This window comes from Aquarana catesbeiana, linkage group LG11 (assembly GCF_042186555.1).
Source record: "Aquarana catesbeiana isolate 2022-GZ linkage group LG11, ASM4218655v1, whole genome shotgun sequence".
Lineage (NCBI taxonomy): Eukaryota > Metazoa > Chordata > Amphibia > Anura > Ranidae > Aquarana > Aquarana catesbeiana.
The window spans coordinates 217,618,422-217,639,571 of NC_133334.1; the positions used below are offsets into that span (position 1 = coordinate 217,618,422).

A 21,150-nucleotide genomic window follows, 5' to 3' on the forward strand; every position below is an offset into this window, starting at 1 on the left:
TATTATAGGCTTACCTGTAGGAAAAAAAACACAAAGCAGACTTTACTAGTGCTTTAAATGAACAAGCTGAAGTTTAAAGAACCTGTGTGCACCAGTTTTAGTAAATCTCCTAAATCTCTACCTTTGCTGTGATTGTAATAGATTCCCACTAATACCAACTCACATTGCTCTTACATTATTGGGGCTGACTCAGACAACCAGGTCTCCTCTACAGCTAAAATATTATAATTTTAAATAAAGTGACTCTTTAACATGCTTAAAAGTAGAGGTGCCAAATGGAAAATGTCATTTTCGGAAACCGAAAATGCAGGATGCACTTGGCCGAAAACTGAAAACGAAAATGACAGTTTTTAAAAAATATATATTTTTTTTCATATAATTGTATTATATTCGACTTTTTAATCAATATCATGAATTTAATGCCGGCCATTATTGAAAAACATACCATAAGCACAGTAAAATTGTAGCAAAGTCGCAATAAAATCGCAGCAAAATTGCCTGCGTTTTCTGAGCCATTATCGACACCCTTTTCTCTTATCGTCAGAATGCTGATAACACCATTTTCGACGGCTGAAATTTCGGTGCATCTCTACTTACAAGGAACTAATATTCCTAGTTGGGCAAAGCTTTATTATTTCTAGGAAGTTCAACACTGAACGGCCAAGAGTCGATCCATCTATGGGCAGGCTGATTGTACCCAAGTCGATCCATTAATCGACTTGGGTACAACCAGCATGACGGATTTCTAATCATTGCCAGCGGCTATAGTCACTAGCAGTAATCATTGAGAACACAATAGCTCCGCAGGAGGGATTCCCCCATCAACACGGGTACCCATGGTGGAAGGAGGAAAGAAAATAAATTCATCTATGGCCTGCCTTAGCCAAGACAGTGATGTACAGAAATACAGATCTACTGGCATCTACGTCCCCTATCCAACAGCATTACATTTCTATTCTAGAACATGAATCCCTTTAATCATGTTTTAAAAAGTATCTGTAACCAAAATGTAAAATCATATAGTCATTTTTACAATGTGTTTGAATTATTTTTAGCCTACTCCTATGAATCTGATAGTTCTTGATGTTTGTAAACTTTGTGAAGATCTCCACAAATTTACATCCCTATATCTTGTGACACTTATTCAGTATGCCCTGTGGGTATACTGTCACACATTTCACAGAGCCTGTCTTCTGAACTACAGAAGTAGGAAGGAGTTTCAGGAGGCAGAGGAAGTACAGGAATCATTGCTTACAGGCAGCATGGTACCATGGGATGTGTAGTCCTTAGAAATTGAAAGTAAACAGCAGAGGGGAAGCTCCAAAGCATGCAGGGAATCCAGGAAGTTGTGGAAAGAGATGACCAGCAGACAGGAAGCACAACATGAAAGGACATTTTTCAAGTAAGCTTATATTTTTTTGTCAATAATGAATAGGGATTGTAGGATGATCTTTGCTGTATTACCTGCTTAATTCCATATCTGGGATAGGGTCAACTATTTTGATATATAGCAGCCATTTTAGATGTATGCCTAAAACTTAACTAACATGTCTAAGTAGAATTTCCAGACGCATCAAAAAGGTGCCAGTCTTGTCTTATGAAACATTTGGTGGACATGGTGGGCATAGCTCCCAACTGTCCTTGATTCGGCATAAAGTCCCTCTGTCCTCCTCATTTGTCCCTCATTTTGGTCTGATCTATATAGTTGTATATAAAATGCACTTTCTATCCTTAAAGTGTTTCCCAGTGCTAAACCTTTGATCCAATTTCTAAATTACTGCATCTGTAAATTTTGAAAAACCAGAATAGAGGAATCGCAGTGGTAAAAAAAAAACCCTTATGTGTTTAACCAATCTTTTTTTGTATAATTCTCCTTTAAGGGGGGCGTGGCGGGGTGTGTCCTATACCTACATACTTTTGCTAATAGGTGTCCCTCGTTCCCATCTCAAAAAAGTTGAGAGGTATGATGGTGGGCATGTACAATTGTTCAACCAAGGGAATATTATTTTGTAATTGATCAACTGCAATTATATAACTATCTGTAATGACCAGTGATATGTGGCGTGTTTGTTATCTTGATTGCAGAGTACTTAAAGTGGTCCTAAAGGCTCAAGGTTTTTTACCTTCATGCATTACAGTATATGCATGAAGGTAATAAACTTTCTGTGTGCAGCAGCCCCCCCCCCCCCCCCAGCCCCACCTAATACTTCCCTGAGCCCCATTGCGATCCAGTGATATGCACAAGAGCCTTGGCTCTCCATGGACTCTCCCTCCTCATTGGCTGAGACAAAAACCCACAGGAGAATAAGCATGGTGGTCTTCTGTTGCACTGGCCACCCCGCAAGTCTGATCAATGTGTGTAATTCATATGGTTGCTGTTTCTTTTGGGACAAAACCTTATTTAATAATGACAATTGTTTGTATTGCTATTACAATGTTGATGTTATAAAATGAAGTGTATGCTGTGACTATAGAACTCCTATAGGCATACCTCTAAACATTTTGAGATGGGAACGAGGGACACCTATTAGCAAAACTATGTTGACATAGGACACACACCCTGCCACACCCCCTTAAAGGAGAATTATACAAAAAAATATTGGTTAAACCCACAAGTGCTTTTTTTTACCACTACTATTCCTTTATACTGGCTTTTAAAATTTACAAATGCAGTAATTTAGAAATTGGATGAAAGGTTTACTACTGGGAACCACTTTTTGAAAGATAAAAATTGCATTTAATATACAACTATATGGATCAGACCAAAATGAGGGACAAATGAGGAGGAAAGGGGGACAGAGGGACTTTGTACCAAATCAGGGACAGTCCCTTGAAATCAGGGACAGTTGGGAGCTATGTATAAGTGCATTGCCCATTATGAACATGGAAAAACTTCGGGATTGTAAAATCGGTAGGCTACTCCAAAAATCACAGGCAGATCCTTCTATCTGTCAACGCCACTTGTCTTGGATGTTTAATCTCACAGTGCTGCCACAGGGAGACAGAGAGTGTGAAAGCAGCAGTAGCTGCTTACATACATTCCAGTGATGGCACATGCTGTTCTAAGGGCGCATAAAACAGCATTTGGATTTGTACTTTCCCTCTGAATGTTTCCAACAGCATGTTTAGTGGAATAATAGACCAATTGTTGCTAAAGAGAGCTTGTGAGTAATGGTGGGGCAAGTCAGGAGGAGGCAATTTCACAGATCATGACAACTTTTTTTCTTATTTATGTTGTTAACGTTCTAGAGTTAACTCAATATTTTATGTAATATAAGATACACCATCACAACACTTGTCACTTTACCTTTGTCCTTTTACATTCTTTATATTGTCATTGTTGGGGCATATGGCCAAAGAGGAATAAAGGCTGGAATATTTGGGATGGTAGCGCAGGCAACAGAGGTATAAAGGAATCTAGATGTGAAACAGGGAGAAGTAGTATGGAATGCAAGGCTTTCACATTTTGTTAGATTTGAATTCCGTTTATGTTTTGAACAAACTATAAGACTTGTTAAAGTGTATGTAAAGCCAAAATGTTTATTTTTAGTGGGGGTTGAAACCACTGTCAGGTTTTTAGTGCTGTCTATGTCCCCAATGCAGATGAAGGGAATTCTTCCAATGAGGACACTTATTCCAATGTCAGCTGTCTAATAGGGAACTTTCCTCAATCAGGACACTACATGATCTCCCTGTGCTTTCATGGGTTTCCTCCTGGTACTCTGGTTTCCTTCCTCATTCCAAAAACTTGCTTGTAGGTTAAATAGAACTTTCCCCACTCAGACCAATATGTGCATAGAGTCTACATAATCTCTCTGTGCTTGCATGGGTTTCCTCCTGGTACTCTGGTTTCTGTCCTCCTTCCAAAGACTTGCTTGTATGTTTAATGGCTCCGGATCATATTGGCCCTAGTATGTGTGTGCGTGTATTTATGAATGCATGGTAGGAACCTTAGATTGTGAGGTCGGCCATACACTGTTCGATACTTGGGCGGTTCAGCAGGAACTGTCCAAATTTGGAATCATTAATGGGCAGGCTGAATGTATCAAGTTGATCAATCAACTTGGGTACAACCAGCCTGCCGGATTAACTTCTGATTACCGCAAGCGGCTGCTATAGCCACTAGCGATAATCACTGTCTTCCCCCAGCAGGGACGGCTTCCCACGTCTGCCCCCATTTTCACTGTCTATGGGCTGCCTAAGACTGAATGTATGTGAGATAGGAACCCTAGACTGTAAGCCCCTGCACAAGGGCAGGGACTGATATGAAGGCACAGTATGTAAAGGGTTGCGTAAATTGTAAGCGATATATAAATACCTTTATTAAATACATTTCTCTCACATCCAGGTGATTCTACAAAACAGGAAGTGAAGGGATAATTTGAAAAAGGTACAGAGATGACAAAAAAGGCTTGACAAGGATTGCCCTCGCTGATATTATATGTAATTCATGGAAACTGACCAGACCAACTACAGATTCAAGATGGGGGAAGAGTTTGGTCTGTGAACATGAATTGTTGCCCTGAAATATATGAGGAGTTGTGACAATGCTGTGGATATTAATTTTTTTAACATTTTTGCTATTTAGATTCCACAACTTTAGAATTTGTTTCTTATTTTCAAGCAAGTTGTCTATAGAAAAAGAAGATCGCCTCAGTCTGTAATCTTGTTGCTTCCTGACTGGTTGGTTGTTGCTTCCTTGACCGTTGCCCATCAAGAAATCGTAACACAAGAAAAAGTTGAGAAAATCTGTTAATTTTACTATGGAATCTGTTGTCAATAAACAATTTACAACTGTTTTGAGAGAAGGCATGATTGAAAACCAAAGATACCTGCACCTAAATAATGAAACCACTCAATTTACCACTCCATATTTGGTGGGGCTGTCGTCTAATTCAGTGGTCATCAACCCTGTCCTCAGGGCCCACTAACAGGCCAGGTTTGCAAGATAACTGAAATACATCACAAGTGATATAATTTGCTGCTCAGTGATTGCAGTATTCTAGTCTGCATCTCCCCAAAGTAATACATGAAACCTGGCCTGTTAGTAGGCCCTGAGGATAGGGTTGATGACCACTGGTCTAATTCCAACGTTTTGGCAAAAAGCATTTACTTCATACAATTCCATGTGTATCTCTGACGTCTGGGTGTCTCCCAAGGTTCCCTCTTGTTGATGATTCCTGGGTCCTTTTTTTTTAAATCAAGTAAGGCATCATACATTATCGCTGGTTGGCTGCTTGGGTAGTCATCCCACACCACTGGAAAACTACTTCTCCTCCACACCTTTTGGAGTGGGCCAAGATATTCAACAACATCATGGCAATGGAGTCCCTGATCACAGAGGACAGCACTGACACACATTAAACTAGATGTACCCCCCTAGATCATTTTGTTCTTTGGACTTTTTCAGAACTTGTGAGATATTTAGCCCATCCCCTAATTTTAAAGACAGGGTAGACCCACAGTTCCTCTTGTTTCTGATTACCCCATCCTCCTGATTTTTCACCAGGTTCCTTTTCCTACTGCTCCTTTCTCTCTACCCATCTTTCCTTCTCACTCCTTCTTCCATTGCATTAGTTGTGCTTGTAAGATCCTCAGTTTTCCAGTCTCACTGTCTTTTTTTCAATGGTATGTTCATGTTTCTTTCACTTATGATACTCCTTTATAAGTAGTAATGGAAATTTTATTTTGTCTGCTCTCACTATGCTTTGTACTGTGAAATTCTTTGTATAAAGAGTTATTTGACCTAAAGGGTCAATTTACCAAAAACTGATATTTCTGTTTTTAGTAGATGCTGGATAGTCCAAGCAGTATCTTAATTCTCTTGGGGACTTTTCATGACCAGATCTTAAAAACTTCCCACAGCAAGTGTAAACTGGTTGTATAGAGGTTCCAATCTCCCTGATGAATTTTTTATTTATTTTATCCAGAATGAAACAGTAGAAGCAATATTTCAAAGTGGGTTGGAACACCCAAAGCCCATTGTGAAAAGCAAGAACTCCTAACGATTACAGGGAGATCTTTCAACTGGAGGACACTTGAGATAAAAGAAACTAGCTAGTGACTGAACTTCAGAACTCCGCATGTTCGATTACATGCAAATGGCCGCGAATGGATGGTCACCCTCTCATTGCTTTGAATTTCCAGCCTTCTTATCCACGGCTATGCAGAGTGTGAATGAGGCCTTAAACCTAGCACCATCTGCATTATTAAAATGAAAATGATTTTTAGAGCAATTGTTCAGACATACTAAAACTAATTGTATGTGGACCTCACTGTTTACTTCAATGAAAAGTGTGAACTCAAAAGTGTTCTCTGCGTTATATTAAAGTTGAATAACGTTCAGCAGGGGATTTATAAAACAAATATAACAAGTAGAAGCGCATGGATTGATTACCGTATATACTCAAGTATAAGCCGAGTTTTTCAGCCCATTTTTTAGGCTGCAACCCCCCCTCGGCTTATACTTGAGTGAGCCGTACAGCAGCTGTACCTTTGATTACTAAAACAGCGGGTGTCTCCCGCTGTGTTATGCAGTCTGTTCGGCTGTCCATTGTAACAAAGCCCCAACAGACTGCATAACACAGCGGGAGACACCCACTGTTTTAATAATCAAAGGTACGGCTGCAGATGGGCACAGTGAGGCTGCAAATGGGCACAATGAGGCTGCAAATTGGCACAGTGAGGCTGCAAATGGGCACAGTGAGGCTGCAAATGGAGGCTGCAAATGGGCACAGTGAGGCTGCAAATGGGCACAGTGAGGCTGCAAATGGGCACAATGAGGCTGCAAATGGGCACAGTGAGGCTGCAAATGGGCACAGTGAGGCTGCAGATGGGCATTGTTTACCCAGTAGCTGCTGCATTTTCCCATCCTGGGCTTATACTTGAGTCAATACGTTTTCCCAGTTTTTTAGGTGCCTCGGCTTATATTCGGGTCAGCCTATACTCAAGTATATACGGTATGTCCCAGAGTTCTGAATACTACTTAATTGCGCCAGATAATTTTGTACTTAGCCAGAAACATGTCCATTAGGGAATACATATCCTTCTGGTCTTACATCTGTACAATGATAATAGGTTTACAAAGCACATGTATGAAAAGGAGAGGAGTGGAACATAGTAGTGTTACCTGTAACAAACCTACCAACCTGGGATTTCTATTCTGAAGTGCAATTAATGAACCAGCTATTGGAATAGAAGTTGGCCAGAACAATTCCAGGTAAGTGAAAATATTCAAAGCTATCCAGTAAACTGAGCAACTGTGCTAAAATAAGAAGGTTCACTTCATGTGTATGAGTCTTAATAATGATCATCTCCCTTTTGGTTTCTTAAATATACCAATGGAAGCAATTTCTATATCTGCTTAATAAGTGCACAAAAGCACTGTTGATTCAGAGCTGACCTGTGCATCCTGCGTTGTCTGCCTGTGTTATCTCAAAAAGCCCTACTAGTTTTTAACTTAGACTTAACTTGGACTATATCACCAATGACATTGTCATTGGTGCCAACATGCACCATGACAGCTGGGTCTTCCCCAGCCCCTCCCAGTAATCTGTCCACCAGATCCGTGATGGGCCGAACTCGAGCGCCCGGTAGACAACATACTGTTCGGTGCTTCAGGTCTTTGGTACAGATTGGCCTCTCTGTCCTTCTAAGAATTGAGTCCCCTACCACCAGTATCTGTCTTTCCTTTCCCTTCCCTTCCCCCCCACTCTCACATGAGGAGTTCTTCCCCCGGCAGCTAGGAGAATCTCTCAGCTCCAGCAGTGCTGGTCCATGACTGGTTTCACCAATGTCACTCAATGGAGCGTACTTATTGGGATGCTCCAGCCCTGGATCGGCCTCCCTGGCACTTCCCCCTCTACCCTTCCTGACTGTCACCCAGCTACTCTTTGCTAGTGCCTGCACCTCTTTGTCTTCACCAGCCTCTGTGCTGGCCCCTGCCGGCACCTGCCGGGTATGTTCCCGGCTCTCCTTTAGTATGGAAGGACTTCTCGGTGCTGACAGTTGCTTCCCCAGATTCAGAACCTGGGCTTCCAGGGAAACAATGAGCTTACATTTTGCACAGCAGTATTCACCCTCAATCGGATGATCAAGGAACGCATGCATGCAGCAAGATGTACAATGAGTCGCCTCTCCACACCCGCCGGGCATCGTACCTATTAAATTTAATGAGGATTGGGGATTATTGACACTAATACTCAACAAGAGAATACACAGATGTGGAAATATGGGGCAATTTAGGTAACAGGATTGGGGAGTATTGACACTAATACTCAACAAGAGAATACACAGATGTGGAAATATGGGGCAATTTAGGTAACAGCTTTCCCACCACAGCTCTAAACCCCTTCAGCACAGATCATCCTCCCAGCCTCTTCTCAGTACAGACCACCCCACCGCACAGACCCCTTTCAAATCCCTTCTCAGTATACACCACCCCAATAGCACAGTTCCTACACCCTTCTCAGTATAGACTTCCTAGTACAGACCACTCCCACAGTACAGACCCCCTTTCCAGTACAAACCTCCTCTCTCCCTATCAGTACAGACCCCCTCTCTCCCCACCAGTACAGATCCAGTACAGATTCTCCCACCAGTACAGACCCCCTCCCTATCCATCAGTACCGATCCCCCTCAGGTAGAGAGCCCCTTCAGCATAGGCGTCGTTAAGGGGTGGCTATTGAGGCTGGAGCCCTGAATCTGGGGCCCATAGTACCGAGTCCAGGGTCGACCCTACTGTGAGAGAGTTGCAGGCTGCCAGACAGAGTGCTTCCTGTGCAGCCGTGGCACTCTCACTGATTCTGCACTCCGTGCTTCAGTGACACAGCCAGAGCCCGGAGATCAGTGTGAGAGTCAGTCTCCTCCCTTGCTCCGTCCATATCATAGAATCGGGAGGAACTTTATCGCACAAATCTCTCCAGAGCTGGTAAGTGCAGACCAGATGGAGGGGGAGAGGGGAAATTCTGTATACCCAGCCTCTCTGTAAATACCAGCCTCTCTGTATACCCAGCCTCTCTGTATATACCAGCCTCTCTGTATACCCAGCCTCTCTGTATATACCCAGCCTCTCTGTATATACCCAGCCTCTCTGTACATACCAGCCTCTCTGTATATACCCAGCCCCTCTGTATATACCAGCTTCTCTGTATATACCCAGCTGCTCTGCATGTACCCAGCATCTCTGTATATACCAGCCTCTCTGTATATACCAGCATATCTGTATATACCCAGCATCTCTGTATACACCCAGCCTCTCTGTATATACCCAGCCTATCTTCTGTATACCCAGCCTCTCTGTATATACCCAGCCTCTCTGTATACACAATCCGCATCTCGTGGCAGGTGACGTGACAAGCTCTCCGGTGACCCCGATGTAATGAGGGGGGCTTTGGGGACCCTTATGTAACAATATATAATGTTTTATATGATATATATATATATATATATATATATATATATATATTTATATACACACACACGTATATTATATACATGTGTATGCCCGCCCAAGCATATGACTCTCTTTACTTTGCTGCTAAGGGCTCTAGTCCCTGATCTTTTGTAGACCTAGCAACGCCTCTGCCCTTCAGTACAGACCCCCCTCCCTCCCCACCCATACTCAATCCTCCTCTGGTACAGAGCCCACCACCGTACAGACCCTCTCCTTCCCTGCTAGCATAGAATCTCCCTCTAATAATGAGCCCTCCTCCCTGCAGTACAGACCCCCCTTCCCCACCAGTACAGAACTCCTCTCTCCAGAACAGACCCCCCCCCCTTCCCCACCAGTACAGAACTCCTCTCTCCAGTACAGACCCCCTCCCTCCCTCACAGCAGCATACAGCTCCACATTCTTTGTGCCAGCGCTGACCAATCAAAATTGCTCTGATCCGTCCTAAAAGTGCTGCACTGAGAAGGGGAGGGATTTTAAATCCCTGGACCACATGCATGAGCACTGGCAGCTCATCACCCATGGAGGTAAGTACATCAGAAACCAGGGAACAGGATTTTAGTTCACTTTATCATTTTTTCTGAATAGGTGAATTTACATTTTAACCTTCCAAATTGCCCCAAAGTACCAAAAAACTTGCTAACAGAACCGTGCTCAGAGGCAACTTATCAAAAGCTGTGATTTTCATTGTGTAAATGAAAAAAACTAAAATGAATTAAATATTTTCATCTACATTAACATTGTAGCATTGTATTACTGTAAAAAAGAAAAAACAGAAGCACCTAGCAATAATTGCAATTTTTATTAATACATATTGTGAACTGAGTGTATTCTAACAGGCTTGGCGGAGAGGCCGCAAGAGAGAAAATGAGAATAACAGTACTCAAAGGCACCAATGATTTTGAATTTTTTATAGAAGACAATCATTTGCACAGTAAACAGTAATAGAATGCCAATTATATTGAGATATGCATCTAGAAAAGCACTATCCACAAATAAGAAAATGGTTCTAATGGGATCGTAATAGACGTACATCCTGTGGACAGTGAAATCAGAATACTCTAGACAGGTATAGACCCATTTAGAACACCAGATGAAATGAAACCAATCTGGAAAGTACAATTTAGAAATCAGATAACAGTATATTTTGTGTCATATACACCACATATAATGTAGTTTGATTCTGGGATGTCAGTCAGGTTTCTACATATTCAGTTCTTAATGACATACACAAAATAACATTGTAGCTAATAAGAAACTTTCAGCAAAAAGGAATAACGGATTTAAAACTCATAAAACAATGACCAATATACTGTAAACTAGCTGAATATTTAAAAACAGTACCACGTGAAAACTGTGTGAGCCAATGAGGAGAGAGAGAACCAGGAGAGCCACTGCTCTCATGCACTGTGCACATTGCTGGATCGAGATGGGGCTCAGGTAAATATAAGGGGGGGAGCTGCACCCAAAAGGTTTTTTTTAAATGCATTCTATGCATTAAGGTAAAAAAAAATCTTGAGCCTTTATAACCACTCTAATTGTCTCTAATTCCACAGAAGCTATAACATAAGTATATAGTAATATCTTACTGTGTTTTTTTTTCGTCTGTAGTCACTAGACATGCAGTACAAAAATAAAAAAAATACCTAGTGAGAAGGTGTAGGGGAAGCATTGTGGACTAGCTTTCATTTTAAAGAGAAACTGGAATAATTTAATGTATTTTTTTTAATATGTTTACAAGTTTTCAAATTGTATGGGCACAGCACATGTTTACTTTAACCTAACATTATGGGCTGTTCACGCTGCCCACGCACTAAACGCTCTGTGTTAGTGTGGGGGTAAGCTTTCCGTTTGCTGAGGGGCAGTGTGATCGCCTTTTTGTAACTATTTGAAATGCACAAAATAATACTTCATACATTTTTCCACACTGCAGTGCTGTGACATGCAGTGCCTACGTGTGTGGTGCAGTAAAGTGCTACATGTCTGCATTTTACCACAGCACATTGCACCGCACCTCCGGGCTGCATTGCAGTGTGAATGGGGCACTTAGAAAACAATTGTTTTCTATGTGCCCTAACAGTGACTGGCGTATATCCAGTGCAGAAAAATACCAGTCACTGCCCTGTGTGTGAACAAGCCTTTAAAGTGGACCAGAACTCAAAAAGGTAAAAATTTGCTTTAATATAGGGAACATCTAGAAATGTTAATTGTTCCTAAGGACTAAGGTCCTGAAGAAGGAGGCCGTACCTCCGAACCATGTTGTCCTAGCAACCCTTCTGGCAGATGTCACGCGGTGCCGGCTGGTCCGGGTGCAGGCGTGGCTCCTAGAGTTGTTCAGCAGGACACTGCAGCTGGGACTCTCTGACTTTCACCCCTTACTTGTTCCCCACACCATCGGGTGATATCCCAAGGGACAGGCCATGAGAGGAGGCATAACTGTGTCCATCGTGTGACTCCAAGTCTTCTGCTGTGAATGCAACTTTATTGTTTTTTTTATGTCCCCATTAAACGTTACTACACTAAAGCGGCTGTGCACTCTTCTTTCCTCTATTTTCTACAGATTCCAGTCCATTTCCCAGTGGGTATTAAAGGGAGCTGCAACCCCTAGACTATGTGAACTATCAACACAGACTGCTTTCCAATCCATGATGTTTATTTGGGATCTGAGCTGAGTGTTTTGTTTTTTTTTTGTGTTTTTTGCTAATTGTTCCTAACCAATACCCTGAAATTTTTACTTTTTGTCCTGAATTCCTCCTTTAAAATATCAGTGTTCTTACAGGTATGTAAGGTGCCTAGGCATGCCTGTACCTACAGCCTGTATATCTGCACCTCTGCCTCCGACATGAGTGTCAGGAGGTTTCAAGTGAGATTTGGTGATGTCATTACCATATTCCTTATTGTTCTCCTTACTGGAGGCTCTGAAATGAGGAAGTAAAATCCTGCTTCTATCAAGATAGTGGTCTTCACAGAGAAACACTGTAGAACAAGGCTATGTAAGTCAGTAATGGGGAAAGATCAGGTGAGGGAAGACCACAGGCAATCCTGGCAACTTGTTTTTTTGCCCTCTGCCTGCGTTTTCTTGGGCACAGCTTCCAGAATTCAGTTTCTTTTTAACCAAATCCTTATAAAATAAACCCCTAAACATAACCCCTGTACTTACCTGAATGGCACTGAACACTGGGTGTCAAATCCCATTGTTCTGCAATGGGATGGACACTGCATTTGTTAGTTGACTATACGGCCCGGTTCACACTGGTGGGAGGCCAGACATCGCATGTGATTCGCAGCGCACTGCTGTTCACATCACATGCAATGTCTGCTCAATGCGATTTCAGCCATACAAATAGTATGGCTGATATAGCACCGCATTCGATCCAAACACGCACAGGACCCTTTTTTTTATTCGGACCAGAATCGGATCGCATGGCTGTTCACACCTGTGCGATCCGATTCATGTCCGAACTGTCAGTTTAAAGTGCGATATGCAAGCTGAACTGGGAGTGTCATTAACAATATATTGACACTCCCCAGCAGTTCGCATATGGCAGTGTGAACTGCCATGCTAGTCGGTGCAATGCGGAAACCCGCAGTGGATTCGCAGAGTTCTTGCATCGCACCAATGTGTACCGGGCCTAAAGACACAGGCTAACGCATCAACTGAGGAGATTAGAAAACATGGCAGTTGCTCCTATCAACCCATCATGCCTACCATAGGCGTGCGCACAGGGTGTGCCAGGTGTGCCTGGGCACACCCTAATTGCCTTGTGTGGTGCATAGTCCCCCTTGTTTAGAGCACTGATATTTCATCCCAAAAAAAAAGTTACAAAATAAAATAATTTAAAAAGAATCAAAATAAAACTACTGACACTGTCCACTGCCCTACTGACACCATCAGTACATAAACACATGCATATGTATTTGAGCTTTGGGGTGCACACCCTAATGTAAGAGGCTGCGCACACCTATGATGCCTACTCATTTGATAAACTGCAGCAGAATAAAAATGTTAATGTAAAAATGTTGATAACATTTTTTCCCACAAAATAAGCTCCAAAACTGTATTTGCAGTTTGTATATTTAGGTTCCAACATACAGACAGACTGGGATATAATATGTCTGTAGGCATTCCCAGTCCCTCCAGACATCTTCTGGCTGACCCTTCCTCAGTAAAATCATTGGGGTTGATTTACTAAAACCGGAGAGTGGAAAATCGGGTGCAGCTCTGCATAGAAACCAATCAGCTTCCAGGTTTTATTGTCAAAGCTTAACTGAACAATCTGAAGTTAGAAGCTGATTGGCTACCATGCACAGCTGCACCAGAATTTACACTTCCAGTTTTAGTAAATCAACCCGTTTGGGTTGGATTTTGCCAATAATTGCCATTACTTTCACTCAAGGTAAAGTTCCAGGAATTAGACAAAATCAAGCCTTGCAGTGGGTACAAGGTCTAGGCTTCTGGGAGCAGCAAATTTTCCTACCCAGACCTCTGCTCACCCAACAGCCAGCACTCTCTTTTACTTACCTACATTCCAGCAGTGGACTGTTCCTTTGCATCCTTATGTCCAGTGGAGATGACGTCAGAGGACTTGAACTGCTGGAGCATCAGGGAAAACAGGCTGCAGGAACCGGTCTTCCAGCCTGCAGGAGTGGAGGATTAGGTAAGTAAAAGTGCTTTTTGCAATCCCCTAGACCCAAATGAACATTTAAAGGAGAAGTTCACTTTTTAGAAAAAAAATAATAAATGCACATTTTTTTGCAGATAAAAAAGTGCATTTATTTATTTAATTTTGGAGCCTGTAAAGCATTGTGCCAGTGATCAGCAGGTCGCTGGTGCCATGGAGGTCTCCTACAGATTTGTCAGTGTATCTGTGTGCCCATATGTCCCATACGGGCAGGCAGCAGGGGCGTAACTACCACCATAGCGACCCATGCGGGCGCTATGGGGCCCGCAGCCGAGTGGGGCCCAGTGAGGATGAGAGCACCGCCGGCACAGTCTCCCAGCCAGGGGAAGAGAGAGGAAAGGAAGAGGCGAGCTGTCCGTATCAGCAGAGAGCTGAATTGCCCGATGTAATAGCTTTCATTAGAACTTCCCATCTTCCCGGGGCTCACGTCACATAGCTCCGCCTCTTGGCTCGGCGCCTTTGATAGACAGAACGCCGATCCAATGCGGGACATGTGATGTCATCAAAGGCGTCGGGCCAAGAGGTGGGGCTTTGTGATGATGAGCCCCGGGAAGACGGGAAATTCAAATGAAAGCTATTACAGCGGGCAATCCCGCTCTCTGCTGATCCGGGTGGCTTGCCTCTTCCTCTGCATAGGTGAGGCTGTATGGGGCTACAGGCAGACCAGGCTGTATGGGGCACAGGTCACGCTGTATGGGGCACAGGTCACGCTGTATGGGGCACAGGCAGACCAGGCTGTATGGGGCACAGGTCACGCTGCATGGGGCACAGGTCACGCTGCATTGGGCACAGGTCACGCTGCATGGGGCACAGGTCACGCTGTATGGGGCACAGGTACCGCTGTATGGGGCACAGGTCACGCTGCATGGGGCACAGGTCACGCTGCATGGGGCACAGGTCACGTTGTATGGGGCACAGGTCACGCTGCATTGTGCACAGGTCACGCTGTATGTGGCACGGCTCACACTGCATTGACACTAGGGCAGCTGTGGGGGTGGGGGGTGTTTGCAGGGGGGCCCCATACAACATTTTGCTATGGGGCCCTGCTATTTCTAGTTACGCCCCTGGCAGGCAGATACAATCTGACAAGAAGAATCAATGAACTACAACAGCGCCGTGGCAGTTCTTGAGAATTACAAGCCAACAACCGCAAAGGATGTTGGGTCTTGCAGTATATTCACACACAGAGCTATGTGAATGAATGACGCAGCCGTGTGGGCGGAGCTCCGCATGACTGTGCTGATTTTAGGATGGGTTCACACCACAGCACAGAGAGTGGCTCACAGCAGGGGTCCGGTGTGTCCCTGTTCACCGGTTCAGGTACGGTTTCAGCCCGAATTTTTGGCTGCATTCAAACCTGAAACAGACCAGAAGACACACAGGACTGCTGTGCAATTTGCACCGGAGCCGCTCCGGAGATGTGAGAGCCGGTCACAATCTCCTGCTATGCAAATTGGATGCGGGGGAAACCCACATCCAATTCACAATAGTGTGAAACCAGCCATACAAAGTGACAGGTAGTACAGGAAACTTCTCCCTGTACTGCTTTTTCAGGGGGGGGGAGGGGGATAGGGCAGTGGCTGCATTGGGAACATGTTACATGTGCCAGTTTTGGGCACCTTTACAAAAAAAAATGCCTATGCAGAAAAGGGACACCTGTAGATAAACAAATTGTACAGCTTTGACCAAAGTTAAACAATGCCCTTGCTATAGGTGTAGGCCATTTATATACCTCATGAAGCCTGACTGGAATAAATCTAGGGCGTTGCTAAGAAAAGCCTAGTGTTATGCCGCGTACACACGAGTGGACTTTACAGCAGACTTTTGCCCGGCGGACGGGATTTCGTCGGACAATTCGATCGTGTGTGGGCTCCAGCGGACTTTGTTTTCTCAAAACTTGGACGGACTTAGATTTGAAACATGTTTTAAATCTATCCATCGAACTCGAGTCCGGTCAAAAAGTCCGCTCGTCTTGGCTACTGGCTATGAACTTCCTTGTTTTAGTCCGGTCGTACGTCATCACGTACGAATTCGACGGACTTTGGTGGATTGTGTGTAGGCAAGTCCGTTTGTTCAGAAAGTCCGTCGTAAAGTCCAGCGTAAAGTCCGCCGAGCAAAGTCTGCCATAAAGTCCGCTCTTGTGTACGCGGCATTACTGTTCACCTTCACCATCCAACACTGAGCTCAGAGCTACTGCATCAGGGGAGAGAAAGAGCATGTGAGGAGGTTTGAATCAGAGAAAGAGATGGTGAAGGGGAACATTAAAGTGGTTGTAAACCCTTACAGACCACTTTTTACTACAGGTAAGCCTATAATAAGGCTTACCTGTAGCTACCCCCTGTATCAGCATGTGCCAACGTCATCTGCACATGCGCACTGAAGCAATGGCACGTTCGTGCCGTTGCTTCAGTTAGTGTGCCATTACCCGCACGCATGTACGGGAGTGACATCATCCTGGCTCCGGATCACAGCGCCGGAGCCCACGATACCTGGAACTACCTCTGGGAGCGTTGTCGTCAGCCGGAGCTGTGTACTGGGACCGCGACAGGGACTTCGATCTAAAGTAAGTATTTCATAATGAGCTAGTATGCTATGCTATGCTATGTTATGTATACTAGCTCATTATGCCTTTGTCTTGCAGGTTTTTTTATTTTTATTTATTGTGGGTTTACAACCACTTTAAGACCCCATTCACACAGGGGCAACACGACTTGCAGGTCGCCTCAGCGAGGCGACCTGCAAACGACTGCCCGGGTGACTTGCAAAACGACTTCTGTATAGAAGTCTATGCAAGTCGCCCCAAGTCGCCCCCGAAGTCGTACAGGAACCTTTTTCTAAGTCGGAGCGACTTGCGTCGCTCCCCTTAGGACGGTTCCATAGCACAGAACGGGAGGCGACTTGTCAGGCGACTAGGTCGCCTGACAAGTCGTCCCTGTGTGAATGGGCTATCAGGGTTCATTCACACCAACCGCAATGACTGGTGTGCCGTGTGGCCAAGATCAGAGCAGTGATGATGGGCTGAGCTTGGTGCATCACACTTTTACCTTTTTTTTTTATTAAACAAACTTTATTGAGATGTCACACAGACATCTCATAAAATTCAATTGCCGGCCATGCAATGCTAGGCAGTGGATTGCTTCGCACTGTGATGAAAAAAAAGTACGGCATGCAGTATTTTTTGTTCAGTGCACTGTGCCTGCACACCACCACAACACAGTGGTGTGAACCTTGCATATAGCTGTAGGGATGGGCTCAGGCATGTTTGGCTCCTAGTCCCAACCCACCTGAGCAATCCTGCCAGGAAGCTGTCACTGGACACTGCCAGTCATAGGCAGTGAGGCATTTCCCGGCCCACAGCTGCACATGCACACACCCTGACTAGGCTGCTCATGATTGGCAGTGTGCAGTGACAGCTTCCTGGTGGGATTGCTCAGATGAGCTGGGACTAGGATCCGAACATGCCTGAGCCCATCCCTACATAGGAGATAAGGCATTTTACCTTGTCCATGCAGTGGGACTGTGCTGGAATAGCCACCCATCGCTGTCCCACCACATGTGGTGTGGACATACCCTAAAGCCTGGTACGCACTAGTAGTTTTTTTTTTTTTATTCAACCCAGCAGGGCTGAACAAAAAAAGGATGACAGCTCCAGAGGAGCTGCTGTACTAACCATGTTGTGCTATTGTGTTCTGACAGGGGGACGGGACGCCCCTGCCACAACACTCCGGTCAGTACTCTCAGCCATTGGCTGAGAGCACTGATTGGGAGCAAATCGGCAGACCTTATTGAGTCATGCCCCTTCGAAAGAAGCCGGACGAATGGACCGGTTGCAGTACACAGGCCGAATATCAGCTGGTTTCTATTGAACCAGTCGATGCTGGCCGATATTAGGCCCATGTGTAAAGGGCTTAACACTAGGCTTGTCTTAGCAATGTCCTGGAAGTATTCTAGTGAAGCTTCATGAGTTACCTAAATGGCCTACACCTATAGCAAGGGCATTATTCAATTTTGGTCAAAGCTGCACAGTATCTTCTTATCAACAGATGTCCCTTATCGGCATAGGCAGTTTTTTAGCAAAGCCGGGCATGCACTAACAGTTTTTTTTCGGGTTGCACAAAAAAAAACCTGACAGCTCTGGTCAGAGCAGCTGTACTAAACTAACCATGCGAAGTCAGTACAGTGCCCCGCCCCCCCCCCCCGAGTTGTTGTGTCCTGACAGAGGGATGGCCCTCTGCCATTAGCTGAGAGCGCTGATCGGGAGTTGGTGGGCTGCTGGTTTTCCAGCATGTTTGTCCGACAGAAGCGACCGACATACACATGGGCCGAATGTCAAATTTTTTTTTTTTTTTGAGCTGCGCGTTGCCTCCTAACATTTGGCCCGTGTATACACTGCTGCCTAGGGGCCACTGGTGTTCTTTCCTACTCTCTTCTCTCTGCAACAAACAAGTAAGTCTCAGCATCAGTAGGCATTCACACATAGGGGGTTATTTAAGAAAGGCAAATCCACTTTGCACTGCAAGTGCACTTGGAAGTGCAGTCGCTCTAAATCTAAGGGGTAGATCTGAAATGAGTGGAAGCTCTTCTGATTTTATCATCCAATCATGTGCAAGCTACAATGCTGTTTTTTATTTTCCTTGCATGTCCCCCTCGGATCTACAGCGACTTTACTAACAAGTGCACTTGCAGCGCAAAATGGATTTTCCTTTGGTAAATAACCCCCAAAGTGTCAGAGGTGCAGTGTCGGTGGAGGACTGTGTCTGTGTCCTGACTCCCGAATGAATGGAATCAAGCAAACATTAATTGATGGGCACTAGTAGGCTACATTGATGGGCGCTGGTGGGCTGCATTTGATGGGCGGCTCATTAAAAAGGTGGGGTATACATGGGCAGGGAAAATGGGGTGGAATCAGGGGTGGTGAAAAGGGGGGGGGGGTGGCAAAATGAGGTTTCGCCTAGGGTGTCAAAATCCTTGCACCAGCCCTGCATGTATAAGGGGGCTTTAGTCAATGTCATGGCTGCCTTTTGCCCACTCATCTTTCTCCTCCAGTGGCATAAACACGGCTGATCCAAGCATGCATGCTTATGAAAAGACAATTCATCAGAAAGCTCTTTCAGGGATTTAAAATGAAAAGGTTTAAAAAACAAAGGGTCATACATCCCCTTCCACCACTAATGGTATGTGGAATCGTTTACTGAAGCCATTGTTGCAGACAATCGTCACTTGGTAAACAGAAGAAAGAAGACAATTAGTAAATATAATGAAGCTGTAGGTAAACAGAAAGTCGGAGAAGCAATGTGAGTTGTGATGTAGAAGGTATGCACAGTCCTTGGTATCACTTGATCTCCATACATCACTCCCCCCTTTGTATACAGGGCCTGAGATAAGGCAGACAATCAGGTAGGCAGGCTGCATGCTGTGTACGAAGAGCAGAGTGTATACACAGTCAGTATAGTCCTAGCCCAGGGCAGGGCAGGTTCAGCCTACTCTCCAGGATTGGACACGGACACACCCATAGAGTTCTGTATAGCAGCCCTACCCTGCTAGTGCTGATCACTTAGCTCTGCTTACCCAAGGCAGACCAGAGAGCTGCTGGCTCCCTGCACACGTTGTGCCAGCACAGGACCACACAGGTAACCCCTTCCTTCCTTCTATATACACTTCTCATGGACCTTCTGCATGCTGTATACTATATTCACAACTCCGCCGTTGCTTGTGCTAGTTTACATCGACTTGGCAAACTTTTCTTGTGCGTAATACTTGGTACATAGGGGGGCTTGGCTTTTTTGGAGTTTGTTATCTGGTTTATATTACTATGGGAGCCAAGAGTTGTTCTAGATATTGTTGAAAGTGACTTGTAGGGCTGATTATTGATGTTCTTCTAATGCCGATCATTCATGATGTGCAGAGACACGTTCTATGTGCCTGTAGCGCAACACGTATACAGCTTCCCAGCCAGTGTGATCACCTCTGTGTATGGAAAGTATCATCACTTTGTATGTACTACCAGTATGATCACTTTGTATGTACTACCAGTGTGATCACCTCTGTGTATGGAAAGTATCATCACATTGTATGTACTACCAGTATGATCACTTTGTATGTACTACCAGTGTGATCACCTCTGTGTATGGAAAGTATCATCACATTGTATGTACTACCAGTGTGATCACCTCTGTGTATGGAAAGTATCATCACATTGTATGTACTACCAGTGTGATCACTTTGTATGTACTACCAGTGTGATCACCTCTGTGTATGGAAAGTATCATCACATTGTATGTACTACCAGTATGATCACTTTATATGTACTACCAGTGTGATCACCTCTGTGTATGGAAAGTATCATCACATTGTATGTACTACCAGTGTGATCACTTTGTATGTACTACCAGTGTGATCACCTCTGTGTATGGAAAGTATCATCACTTTGTATGTACTACCAGTATGATCACCTCTGTGCATGGAAAGTACGATCACTTTATGTGTATTACCAGTGTGATCACTTATGTGCACACCCTGTATGATCACATCTGTGCATAGCCAGTATGATCACTTTATGTGTACAGCCAGTATGGTCTGCTCTGTACATAGACAGTATGTATGATCACTTTTGTGCATAGCTAGTGTGGTCACTTATGTGCATTTCCAGTATGCTCAAACCTGTGCACAGCCAGTGTGATCACTTTGTGTACAACCAGTGTGATATCCTCAGTATAAAACATGTGTGATCACTTATGTGTACATTCAGTATGATTCCCCCCTCTGTGCAAAGCCAGTGTTCTTCACTAAATGTAGTATCTGCTAGGTTTGCATAGGCATGTTTAACCAGGTATGCAAAACTCTTGTGGGTGTGTATATACACTGCCTCTACTGTGTTCAGCTTATAGAAGTAATGTATAAGTAGGTGTATGTTCATATAGGTGTATATTCTTTTCTTCTCCCTTTATTGTATGTAGACATTTCAGGTTTTGCAATGATCGCTGTTTGCTTTGGATGGAATTCCCTGGCTACTACAAC

The 21,150-nt window shown here is 44.2% G+C and overlaps 1 protein-coding gene across 1 annotated transcript in view; it reads left to right on the forward strand.

Moving 5' to 3' along the window:
* The first annotated feature begins 19,604 nt into the window (after window positions 1-19,604).
* AHNAK (AHNAK nucleoprotein) overlaps window positions 19,605-21,150 on the forward strand; it is an 82,632-nt gene continuing 81,086 nt past the window's right edge. Inside the window, exon 1 of the mRNA XM_073605310.1 lies at window positions 19,605-19,763. The gene's annotated coding sequence lies outside the window, so the exon portion shown is untranslated. The remainder of the gene's footprint in view (window positions 19,764-21,150) is intronic.